The following is a 12,350-nucleotide window of genomic DNA, read 5'->3' as shown; positions in this document are numbered from 1 at the left end:
TTAACTAACCGACAGATCGCAGGGTATAGGAGGAGGTGGCAGGCTTGCCACCTCGCTCCTATACGTTAGCATGGTCCTGGCTGTCTGTGACAGCCGGGATCATGCGAAATTACCGGGCGGTCGGGTCCCAGAGACCCGATCAGCCCGGTATCGCCGCAGATCGCAAGGGCGATTTCCCTTGCGATTTGCGGCGATCGCCGACATGGGGGGCCTACATAGCCCCCCTCGGCATTTGCCCTGGATGCCTGCTGAAGGATTTCAGCAGGCATCCAGTTCCGATCTCTGCCCGGCGCGCGGCAGGGACCGGAAAACGCCAGGACGTACGGGGACGTCCTGGGTCCTTAATGCCCAGGGTGCGGGGACGTCCCCGTACGTCCTGGGTCCTTAAGAGGTTGTGGACATAAAAACAGAAAAGACTGCCAAAGTAAAAAAAAAAAAAAAAAAGTGTCCACACAAAGGCAAAAACGCCAGAAAAACCACACAGTGCAAGAAAACAGTGGGAGTTTGTCTGGACAAGAAAAACACTGGCAAAGAGCAAACGGAAACCTTGCCTTAAAGGGGTATTCCAGGATTTTTTTTATTTATATTTGATTATGCTACAGGGGCTGTAAAGTTAGTGTAGTTCATAATATAGGGTCTGTACCTGTCTGTGACAGTTTTCTCACAATTCTTCTGTGATTTTGACCCCAATATTTATTTTTAACAGCATAAAAATGACTGCTGTCTGAGATTTTCCCAGCTTGCAATGCGGCCGAGACCTGACTCGCCAGTCAGCTGATGACAGGAAACCTGTCTGCTTTAATGGGTGGAGGGATCGCTTGGTGGGAGAGAGATCAATCTGCAACTAATGCAACAGCTGTAGGCACCCTGATTGAAAACCACAGGTCTTTTGAATGGATGCAGCTCATTTATGTTTGAATGGGTGGGGTGGCTGATGTGTGGGAGGAAGATGGAATTGCGGGATTTGTAGTAAAAAAAAAAGAAAAGTCAAACAGGAAATACCAGTTCACAAACAGCTAACCACAGTGTTATGGTAATCTCACAACATAGCCATTTAGACAAGACAAGCGCAGATCCTTCCTAAGCATGTCCATTACTGTCTGCCAGGTACGTACTAAAATCACCTTATGGTGGATAACCCCTTTAACCCCTTTAATAAAGATACTTTTGATCAAATAATAAGCTAACCTTTGGGTCTGTGCGCTTTTGTATGTATGACTGATTCTGCGTTTGCACTGCCCTCAAGATTGTCTTTGTCCCAGGTGTGGTACTCTCTCCCACCTGTTGGACTGTCCTGCGGTACATTAAGTTGACCTGGGGGGTCCGACAGGTGACACATTTTTCGCCATGGAAGTAGATGACGAGGTGTGCTGGGAGTGTTAGTCCCACAGGATATTTTGGGCTTATGTGCAGGGATGACTGTTGCCTTACTGTGTCTGCATCTAAAGCGCTGACCCTTCTGCTTTATATATATCCTGTATTTCTTTACTTTAAACTCCCCACTTGTTTATTTTTCAGTATTTTTATTTTGCCCTTTCTTTTGCCCATTTACAAGATGGCGCCTACTTACCTATGACGCTTAGGTTCCATTTTCCCTGCTGTGCGCAGGCGCATCCGTGTATATCACGTGAGCATCTCTCTAGTCACATGACCTTATGGGGCGTCATCTCTTTTGATCATGTGGTCTTACGTGGCGCTACTCCATTGGCTGCCATCCTATTCCCGGAAATACAGTGGCAAACGCGCGCTGTCTTCGTGCCGCGATGCCGCTGTATGTACATTATACCACGCCACTCTTGATGTGCGTGCGGTGATGCCTATATGAAATCTATACGTACTTCGTTTTGATTGGGTGAGTGCATTGAGATTCCGCCTACTCTCCTTCCTGCAATTGTTTGATTAATTATTTTTAAACGGCACACTATTTAACTTATTATGCACTTTATATGTATATTTTAATAAATATTGCCATGCACTTTATGGGTACATATATTGTGTACCCATTGAATTATAATATTATATGTATTGCATTCTTTGTACACTTGTCATGTATGTTTTTGTACACTTGTCACATTTAATTATGTAATTGATATTTTATTGAACACTGCATATAACTTGCCCTATGGTCACTGTTCACTTGTGCTTGAAAAAGGCCGCATGTGCGGCTGAAACGTAGCAATTGGAATGAAATAAACCACTTGTCACTATCTTGTGTGCTGCAGCAAATCTGTTCTTCTATATATATATATATATATATATATATATATATATATATATATATAACCGAAAGTCCAAAGAACAGTACATCCGCCCAGTAAATTAAAGTAGTATGGTTCACGCCATCATAGGGTTCCTGGTCGGGGAATCCAACATCAATCCATTGGAAACGATCGCATAACACAACAAAGTATTCCAAAAAAGGTGTAGAGTTTATTCAATCCTCAAAAAACAAACAAGTGCGACGTTTCTGCAGCCTCTCGCTGCCTTTTTCAAGCATAACAAGTGAGTGCAACATGGGTACTTAAATAGTACCTATTTACAATACATAATTAATTAATCAATAAAGTGCATATCATAATATTTCATATCATACCATACAAAGTTTATTACAAAAAACATTCAGTGCATGTTAATAGAGATAAAGTGCATGTACATGAAGAGGATCTCCTCAGATCCATAAAAAGTGCAGTGCAAATTAAAAACATATGTTAATTAATGCTAGAATAATTAATATAGTAGGGCGGACACTCACCCCTGAATTCGGCACGCACTTTTATAATCTATATACTACGCTAGCCTGGCTGAAACAACACTACGCAGGCGCTAGGCATAAAGCCCGTGTCCGCGTCAGGAGGAAGTCGGATTGCGTCAACCAATCAAACAAAAGCATCATAGTTGTCATGGCAATGACTGACACACTGTAGGTGCCCCTGCGTACTTGTAACAAGCACTCAAAATGCTTCATTTCTGAAGTGGGCAAAGGCAAGCAAATAGGAAATCTACAGTACTATGATGTTTTTGTTTGATTTGTTGATGCAATCCGACTTCCTCCTGACGCGGACACGGGCTTTATGCCTAGCGCCTGCATAGTGTTGTTTCAGCCATGCTAATGTGGTATATAGATTATACAGGTGCAATGCGAATACAGTGGTGAGTGTCCGCCCTACTATATTAATTATTCTAGCATTAACTAACATATGTTTTTAATTTGCACTGCACTTTTTAAAGCACTCAGGAGATCCTCTTCATGTACATGCACTTTATCTCCATTAACATGCACTGAACGGTTTTTTGCAATACACTTTGTATGGTATGATATGAAATATTATGATATGCACTTTATTGATTAATTAATTATGTATTGTAAATAGGTACTATTAAGTACCCATGTTGCACTCACTTGTTATGCTTGAAAAAGGCAGCGAGAGGCTGCAGAAACGTCGCACTTGTTTGTTTTTGAGGATGGAATAAACTCTACACCTTTTTTGGAATACGTGCGGTGATGCCTATATGAAATCTATACGTACTTCGTTTTGATTGGGTGAGTGCATTGAGATTCCGCCTACTCTCCTTCCTGCAATTGTTCGATTAATTATTTTTCACCTGGCACACTATTTAACTTATTATGCACTTTATATGTATATTTGAATAAATATTGCCATGCACTTTATGGGTACATATATTGTGTACCCATTGAATTATAATATTATATGTATTGCATTCTTTGTACACTTGTCATGTATGTTTTTGTACACTTGTCACATTTAATTATGTAATTGATATTTTATTGAACACTGCATATAACTTGCCCTATGGTCACTGTTAACTTGTGCTTGAAAAAGGCCGCATGTGCGGCTGAAACGTAGCAAATGGAATGAAATTAACCACTTGTCACTATCTTGTGTGCTGCAGCAAATCTGTTCTTCTAGCATTACGGACCCGGGACCTGGGACCAGCCACTGTGTGCACCCACCTCTTCATATTTCTGAGGTGCAGCCCACCCTGTATTTCATATATATATATATATATATATATATATATATATATATATATATATATATTGCGATGACTCGCTCTTGAAAATAGGTGCAGTTTGCAGTATAGAGGCAAGGAAGCAGTATTTTCAAATCAAAATTCAGTGTTTTATTCCCAATTGTCACGCAGCAATCAGTCTTTTAAATGCAGAACCAAGGAAAACAAAACAAAATTCCACCTGTATTCCCAACTGAGTTCACGCCATGCGGCATCAAGCAAGTCTTTTCCAATCCTCCAGCTAGGCTGTAGCGACAGAAACCACCTGGTGACGATGGCATTTTTGTCCTTAGCTTGGCACATCCGCTAAAGGGCGGAATGATCCATCACGAGACGAAACTTCCTCCCCAACAAATAATAGCGAAGAGACTCGAGTGCCCACTTAACCTCTTAAGGACCAATGATGTACCGGTACGTCATGAGTCCGCTCCCATTCTATAACGTGGGTTGGGCCTGGCCTCTAACAATGGCCGGGACCCGTGGCTAATAGCACGCGGCACTGATCGCAGTGCTGCGCACTATTAACCCTTTAGATCCTTCGCCACCTCTAAAGTGAAACTAAACTAATGCCGGCTAGCTCAGGGAGCTGTTCTGGATCGGCGTGGTGAAATCGCGGCATCCCGAACAGCTGAAGGACAGCAGGAGGATCCCTTACCTTTCCTCCTGTTGTCCGATCACCGAATGACTGCTCAGTGCCTGAGATCCAGGCATGAGCAGTCAAGCGGCAGAATCATTGATCAATGGTGTCCTATGAAAAACCATTGATCAATGTAAAAGATCAGTGTGTGCAGTGTTATAGCCCCCTACGGGAGCTATAACATTGCAAAAAAAAAGTGGAAAAAAAAGTTAAAGATCATTTAAGTTTGATTCAAACCCCTTTTCCCATTTAAAAAAAACTGTGTAAATAAAAATTTAATTAAACATATGGGGTATCGTCGCGTGCGGAAATGTCCGAATTATAAACATATATAATTAATTGAACCACATGGTGAATGGCGTATGCGCAAAAAAATTCCAAAGTCCAAAATAGTGTATTTTTGGTCACTCTTTATATCATGAAAAAATGAATAAAAAGTCCAATCAATACAAAAATGGTACCGCTAAAAACATCAGATCACGGAACAAAAAATAAGCCCTCATACCGACCCATATGTGGAAAAATTAAAAAGTTATAGGGGTCAGAATATTACAATCTTAAACGTATAAATTTTCCTGCATGTAGTTATGATTTTTTTCAGAAGTAGGAAAAAAATCAAACCTACATAAGTAGGGTATCATTTTAATCATATGGACCTACAGAATAAAGATAAGGTGTCATTTTTACCGAAAAATGTACTGTGTAGAAACGGAAGCCCCCAAAGTTACAAAATGGCGTTTTTTCTTAAATTTTTTCGCACAATGATTTTTTTTACCGTTTCGCTCTAGATTTTTAGGTAAAATGACTGATGTCATTACAAAGTAGATTAGTAGATTAGGTGGCGCAAAAAATAAGCCATCATATGAACTTTTAGGTGCAAAATTGAAAGGGTTATGAATTTTTAAAGTTAAGGAGGAAAAAATGAAAGTGCAAAAACTGAAAAACCCTGGGTCCTTAACTCCTTAAGGACCAGGCCATTTTACACCTTAAGGATCAGAGCGTTTTTTGCAAATCTGACCACTGTCACTTTAAACATTAATAACTCTGGAATGCTTTTAGTTATCATTCTGATTCCGAGATTGTTTTTTCGTGACATATTCTACTTTAACTTAGTGGTAAAATTTTATGGTAACTTGCATCCTTTCTTGGTGAAAAATCCCCAAATTTGATGAAAAAAATTAAAATTTTGCATTTTTCTAACTTTGAAGCTCTCTGCTTGTAAGGAAAATGGATATTCAAAATAAAAAATTTTTGGGTTCACATATACAATATGTCTACTTTATGTTTGCATCATAAAATTTATGAGTTTTTACTTTTGGAAGACACCAGAGGGCTTCAAAGTTCAGCAGCAATTTTGAAATTTTTCACAAAATTTTCAAACTCACTATTTTTCAGGGACCAGTTCAGTTTTGAAGTGGATTTGAAGGGTCTTCATATTAGAAATACCCCATAAAAGACCCCATTATAAAAACTACACCCCCCAAAGTATTCAAAATGACATTCAGTAAGTGTATTAACCCTTTAGGTGTTTCACAGGAATAGCAGCAAAGTGAAGGAGAAAATTCAAAATCTTCATTTCTTACACTCGCATGTTCTTGTAGACACAATTTTTGAATTTTTGCAAGGGGTAAAAAGGAGAAAATTTTTACTTGTATTTGAAACCCAATTTCTCTCGAGTAAGCACATACCTCATATGTCTATGTTAATTGTTCAGTGGGCGCAGTAGAGGGCTCAGAAGGGAAGGAGCGACAAATGGTTTTTGGGAGGCATGTCACCTTTAGGAAGCCCCAATGGTGCCAGGACAGCAAAAAAAACCACATGGCATACCATTTTGGAAACTAAACCCCTCAGGGAACGTAACAAGGGGGAAAGTGAACCTTAATACCCCACAGGTGATTCACGACTTTTGCATATGTAAAAAAAAAAAAAAAATTTACCTAAAATGCTTGGTTTCCCAAAATGTTTACATTTTTAAAAAGGGTAATAGCAGAAAATACCCCCCAAAATTTGAAGCCCAATTTCTCCCGATTCAGAAAACACCCCATATGGGGGTGAAAAGTGCTCTGCTGGTGCACTAAAGGTCTCAGAAGAGAAGGAGTCACATTTGGCTTTTTGAAAGCAAATTTTGCTCTGGGGGCATGCCGCATTTAGGAAGCCCCTATGGTGCCAGAACAGCAAAAAAAAAAACAAAAAACGCATGGCATACCATTTTGGAAACTAGACCCCTCGGGGAAAGTAACAAGGGGTAATGTGAACCTTAATACCCTACAGGTGTTTCTCGACTTTTGCATATGTGAAATTTTTTTTTTTTTTACCTAAAATGCTTGGTTTCCCAAAATTTTTACATTTTTAAAAAGGGTAATAGCAGAAAATACCCCCCAAAATTTGAAGCCCAATTTCTCCCGATTCAGAAAACACCCCATATGGGGGTGAAAAGTGCTCTGCTGGCGCAATACAGGTCTCAGAAGAGAAGGAGTCACATTTGGCTTTTTGAAAGCAAATTTTTCTCTGGGGGCATGCCGCATTTAGGAAGCCCTTATGGTGCCAGGACAGCAAAAAAAAAAAAACACATGGCATACCATTTTGGAAACTAGACCCCTCGGGGAACGTAACAAGGGGTTAAGTGAACCTTTATACCCCACAGGTGTTTCATGACTTTTGTATACGTAAAAAAAATTATTTTTTTTTTACCTAAAATGCTTGTTTTCCCAAAAATTTTACATTTTTAAAAAGGGTAATAGCAGGAAATACCCCCCAAAATTTGTAACACAATTTCTCCCGAGTACGGCGATACCCCATATGTGGCCCTAATTTGTTGCCTTGAAATACGACAGGGCTCCAAACTGAGAGCGCCATGCGCATTTGAGGCCTAAATTAGGGACTTGCATAGGGGTGGACATAGGGGTATTCTACACCAGTGATTCCCAAACAGGGTGCCTCCAGCTGTTGTAAAACTCCCAGCATGCCTAGACAGTCAGTGGCTATCTGGCAATACTGGGAGTAGTTGTTTTGCAACAGCTGGAGGCTCCGTTCTGGAAACAGTGGCGTACCAGACGTTTTTCATTTTTTGGGGGGAGGGGGGCTGTGTAGGGGTATGTGTATATGTAGTGTTTTTTACTTTTTATTTTATTTTGTGTTAGTGTAGTGTAGTGTTTTTAGGGTACAGTCGCACGGGCGGGGGTTCACAATAGTATCTCGCTGGCAGCTTGAGCTGCGGCAGAAAATTTGCCGCAGCTCAAACTTGCAGCCGGATACTTACTGTAAACCTTCGCCCATGTGAGTGTACCCTGTACGTTCACATTGGGTTGGGGAAAAACATCCAGCTGTTGCAAAACTACAACTCCCAGCATGTACGGTCTATCAGTGCATGCTGGGTGTTGTAGTTTTGCAACCGCTGGAGGCTCCGTTTTGAAAACAGTGATGTACCAGACGTTTTTCATTTTTATTGGGGAGGGGGGCTGTGTAGGGGTATGTGCATATGTAGTGTTTTTTTACTTTTTATTTTATTTTGTGTTAGTGTAGTGTTTTTAGGGTACAGTCGCACGGGCGGGGGTTCACAGTAGTTTCTCGCTTGCAGTTTGAGCTGCGGCAGAAAATTTGCCGCAGCTCAAACTTGCAGCCGGATACTTACTGTAATCCTCCGCCCATGTGAGTGTACCCTGTACGTTCACATTGGGTTGGGGAAAAACATCCAGCTGTTGCAAAACTACAACTTCCAGCATGTACGGTCTATCAGTGCTTGCAGGGAGTTGTAGTTTTGCAACAGCTGGGGGCACACAGGTTGTGAAACACCGAGTTTGGTAACAAACTCAGTGTTTTGCAACCAGTGTGCCTTCAGCTGTTGCAAAAGCTACAACCCCCAGCATGTACGGACAGCGGAAGGGCATGCTGGGTCTTGTAGTTATGCAACAGCCGGAGGCATACTACTTTGGCTGGGGATGCTGGGGATTGTAGTTATGCAACAGCTGGAGACACACTGGTTTGCTACTTAACTCAGTGTGCCTTCAGCTGTTGCAAAACTACAACTCTCAGCAGTCACCGACAGCCAATGGGCATGCTGGGAGTTGTAGTTATGCAACCACCAGATGCACCACTACAACTACTAGCATGCACTTTAGCTGATTGTGCAAGCTGGGAGTTGTAGTTATACAACAGCTGAAGGTACACTTTTCCATAGAAAAATGTGCCTCCAGCTGTTGCAAAACTACAAGTCCCAGCATGCCCATAAGGGCATGCTGGGAGTTGTGGTGGTCTGCCTCCTGCTGTTGCATAACTACAGCTCCCAGCATGCCCTTTTTGCATGCTGGGAGCTGTTGCTAAGCAACAGCAAGAGGCTGTCACTCACCTCCTACTGCTGCTGATCCACGATGCCGCCGCACGTCAGTCCCTCGTCGTCGCTGCCGCCGTCGCTCCTGGGGCCCCGATCCCAACAGGAACGCCGGGGATCGGGGTCCCCAGCACCCGGGGTCTTCTGCCCGCACCCGCTCACGTCCTCCGGAAGAAGGGCGGAGCGGGTTGCGGGAGTGTCACCCGCAGCAGGCGCCATGATTGGTCGGCAGGGAAACCGGCCGACGAATCAGGGCGATCGTGAGGTGACACCAGTGCCACCTCACCCCTGCTGGCAATGGCTGTTCGGGGCCGTCTCTGACGGCCCCGATCAGCCAGTAATTCCGGGTCATCGGGTCACTGGAGACCCGATTGACCCGGAATCCGCCACAGATCGCTGGACTGAATTGTCCAGCGATCTGCGGCAATCGCCGACATGGGGCGACCTAATGACCCCCCTGGGCGATATGCCGGGATGCCTGCTGAACGATTTCAGCAGGCATCCGGCACCGGCTCCGCTCCAGCTAGCGGCTGGGGCCGGAAATGCGCAGGGCGTATCCATACGCCTTCGGTCCTTAAGGACTTGGAAACGGGGGCATATGGATACGCCCTGTGTCCTTAAGGGGTTAAAGGAGTACTCCGGTGGTTAATTTTTTGGACTATATGGCATCTTCTTTGTAAGTTTTGTTTTTTTGCAATATACATGTGTTATATGTTTTGGCAGCATGTGTGTGTTTTTCTTACCTGTTTGTTGGGCAGGAAGTTCTGTAGTTCAGAGGGTTTTCTTTTACTGTTGTCCACAGTTCTGAGTCTGTTGTGGACAAGATGTCATAGCTTTTTTTCTATTTTCCCCTCTGTCTGCATAAGAAAAATAAGCCACGCCCCCTCATCTCATCCAGCTGAGTACACACCTCCTCACCTCCCCTCCCCCCTGCTCTGTATTCTAAGGACACAGGTCTGCACAGGAGAAGGACCTCACAGAGAAGATAAGTGTTATCTGAAGGGGAGGATGAGAAGGTGCACGGGCTGGGGATGTATAGACTGCAGGGGAATAAATCTCATACTGGGAATGATCTCTATGGGGAAGATTTATCAAAACCTGTGCAGAGGAAAACTTGCCAAGTTGCCCATAGCAACCAATCAGATTACTTCTTTCATTTTTCACAGGCCTTCATAAAAATGAAAGAAGCAAGCTGATTGGTTGCTATGGGCAACTGGGCAAGTTTTCCTCTGCACAGATTTTGATAAATCTCCCCCTGTATGTGAAGGGGGAGGGGGGACTCCTGAATGACACATGCTGGGAGTTGTAGTCCCTGTTGTGTGTGTGTGCTAGTGTTTACAAACCAATGTGCCTCTGTGTGACAGCCTTTGGGCATGCTGGGAGTTGTAGATTTGCAACAGCTGGAGGCACACTGGTTGGGAAACACTGTTCTAGCCTATTCAGCATACACATCATGTTACACCAGTGTTTCCCAACCAGTGTGCCTCCAGCTGTTGCATAACTACAACTCCTAGCATTCCCAAAGGCTGTCAGGGCATGCTGGGAGTTGTAGTTTTGCAACAGCTGGAGGCACCCTGGTTGGGAAACACTGGTGTATGCCCTACAGAGGTGTGGTGAACTACAACCCCCAGGAGACTGCAGAGGCAGCATGCTGGTGTTATACCACAGACTGAAGACTCCTGAATGACACATGCTGGGAGTTGTAGTCCCTTTTGTGTGTGTATGCCAGTGTATCCCAACCAAGGCTGATTATATTAGTGTGCTGTGTATAAGGGGGCTGACCCTGGAAAATAGTAGGGTGGGTAAAGGGCGGAACAAAAAAAAAAAAAAGGAGCCACCCCAAACCAGCAAAGCATGTGGCATGCTGGGATTTGTAGTTTTCAGCACAGCAAGAAACAGGAAATAGAAGCAAATATAGGAAAACAAAGTGGGGGATAAAAAGACAAGAAAGAACGGAAATAGAGTAGGCTAAACAACAAGAATAGAAATGAAACAAAACAAATAGGGTAAGTCAAAAATGGAAAAACACGTTGACCACCGGAATACCCCTTTAAGGGATTAATGGCCAAGCACTCTCTCTCCACTATACTATACCTGGTCTCTGCCGGGGTCAGTTTACGGCTAAAAAAGACAACGGGATGCTCTTCCCCATTGACTTCCTGAGAGAGGACAGCTCCGAGACCTACCTCAGAGGCATCAGACTGTACCACAAATTCCCTTTTGAAATAGGGGCAACTTCAAAGCGGAAAATGCCTGTTCTACCTGTTCATTCCAACGTACCATGACGGACTTGCGTCCCTTCAGGAGGTCTGTTAAGGGTGCAGCCACCGTAGCAAAATGGGGGATGAATCTCATACCGGGTAGTGACAGGTCGGGGCCAATATCGGATGGCCTCTATTTTGTTTACCTGGGTTTTGACAACTCCCCGCCCAATGTCGTACCCTAGGTATTTGGTCTCTTCCAATCCTATGGCACATTTTTTGGGGTTAGCAGTTAACCTAGCCTTTCTTAGGGAGTCTACCACTGCCTGTACTTTTGGAAGGTGACTTTCCCAGTCTGTACTGTGGATGATGATATCGTCCAGATAAGCTTAGGCATACCGACGATGTGGCCGAAGTACAATGTCCATTAGCCTTTGAAACGTAGCGGAAGCACCATGTAAACCAAAGGGTAACAGCTTGTACTGAAACAAACCTTTTGGTGTGACAAAGGCTGTTTTCTCTTTGGCAGCCTCTGTCAAGGACACCTGCCAGTAACCTTTGGTGAGGTCCAAAACAGAAAAATACAGAGCCTTTCAATAAGCTCATCAACTCGGGGCATGGGATATGCATCAAACTTGGACACCTCATTAAGTTTGCGGAAATCGTTACCCAACCGCAACGTCCCGTCTGGCTTGGGTATAAAAACTATCGGATTAGCCCACTCACTTTTCGATTCTTCGATGACATCTAACTTTAACATTTGTTGCACTTCTTCCGAAATGGCTTGTTGCCGCGACTCAGGTACTCGGTACGGTTTCAACCGTATTTTTACCTGGGGTTCAGTGACAATGTCATGGCAGATGACAGAAGTACATCCAGGAAGGTCTGAGAACACATCGCTGTTCCTACTGACGAACTCCCTGGCCTCCTTAGTCTGTGCAGAGGACAGGCTGTCAGCAATTTTCACTGTGGCAACCTCTTCTCGCACCAGACTGAGAGACGGGAAACTCCACCCCTAACAAACCTGGCTGGGTGCTGTCAACCACACTAGTCTCCCTATCTTTCCAAGGTTTCAACAAGTTCACATGGTACACTTGCTCTGGCTTTCTCCACCTGGGCTGGTGTACCCTGTACGTCACCTCCCCTACCTTTT

This window comes from Hyla sarda, chromosome 1 (genome assembly GCF_029499605.1).
Source record: "Hyla sarda isolate aHylSar1 chromosome 1, aHylSar1.hap1, whole genome shotgun sequence".
Lineage (NCBI taxonomy): Eukaryota > Metazoa > Chordata > Amphibia > Anura > Hylidae > Hyla > Hyla sarda.
This window is presented reverse-complemented; position numbering follows the sequence as displayed.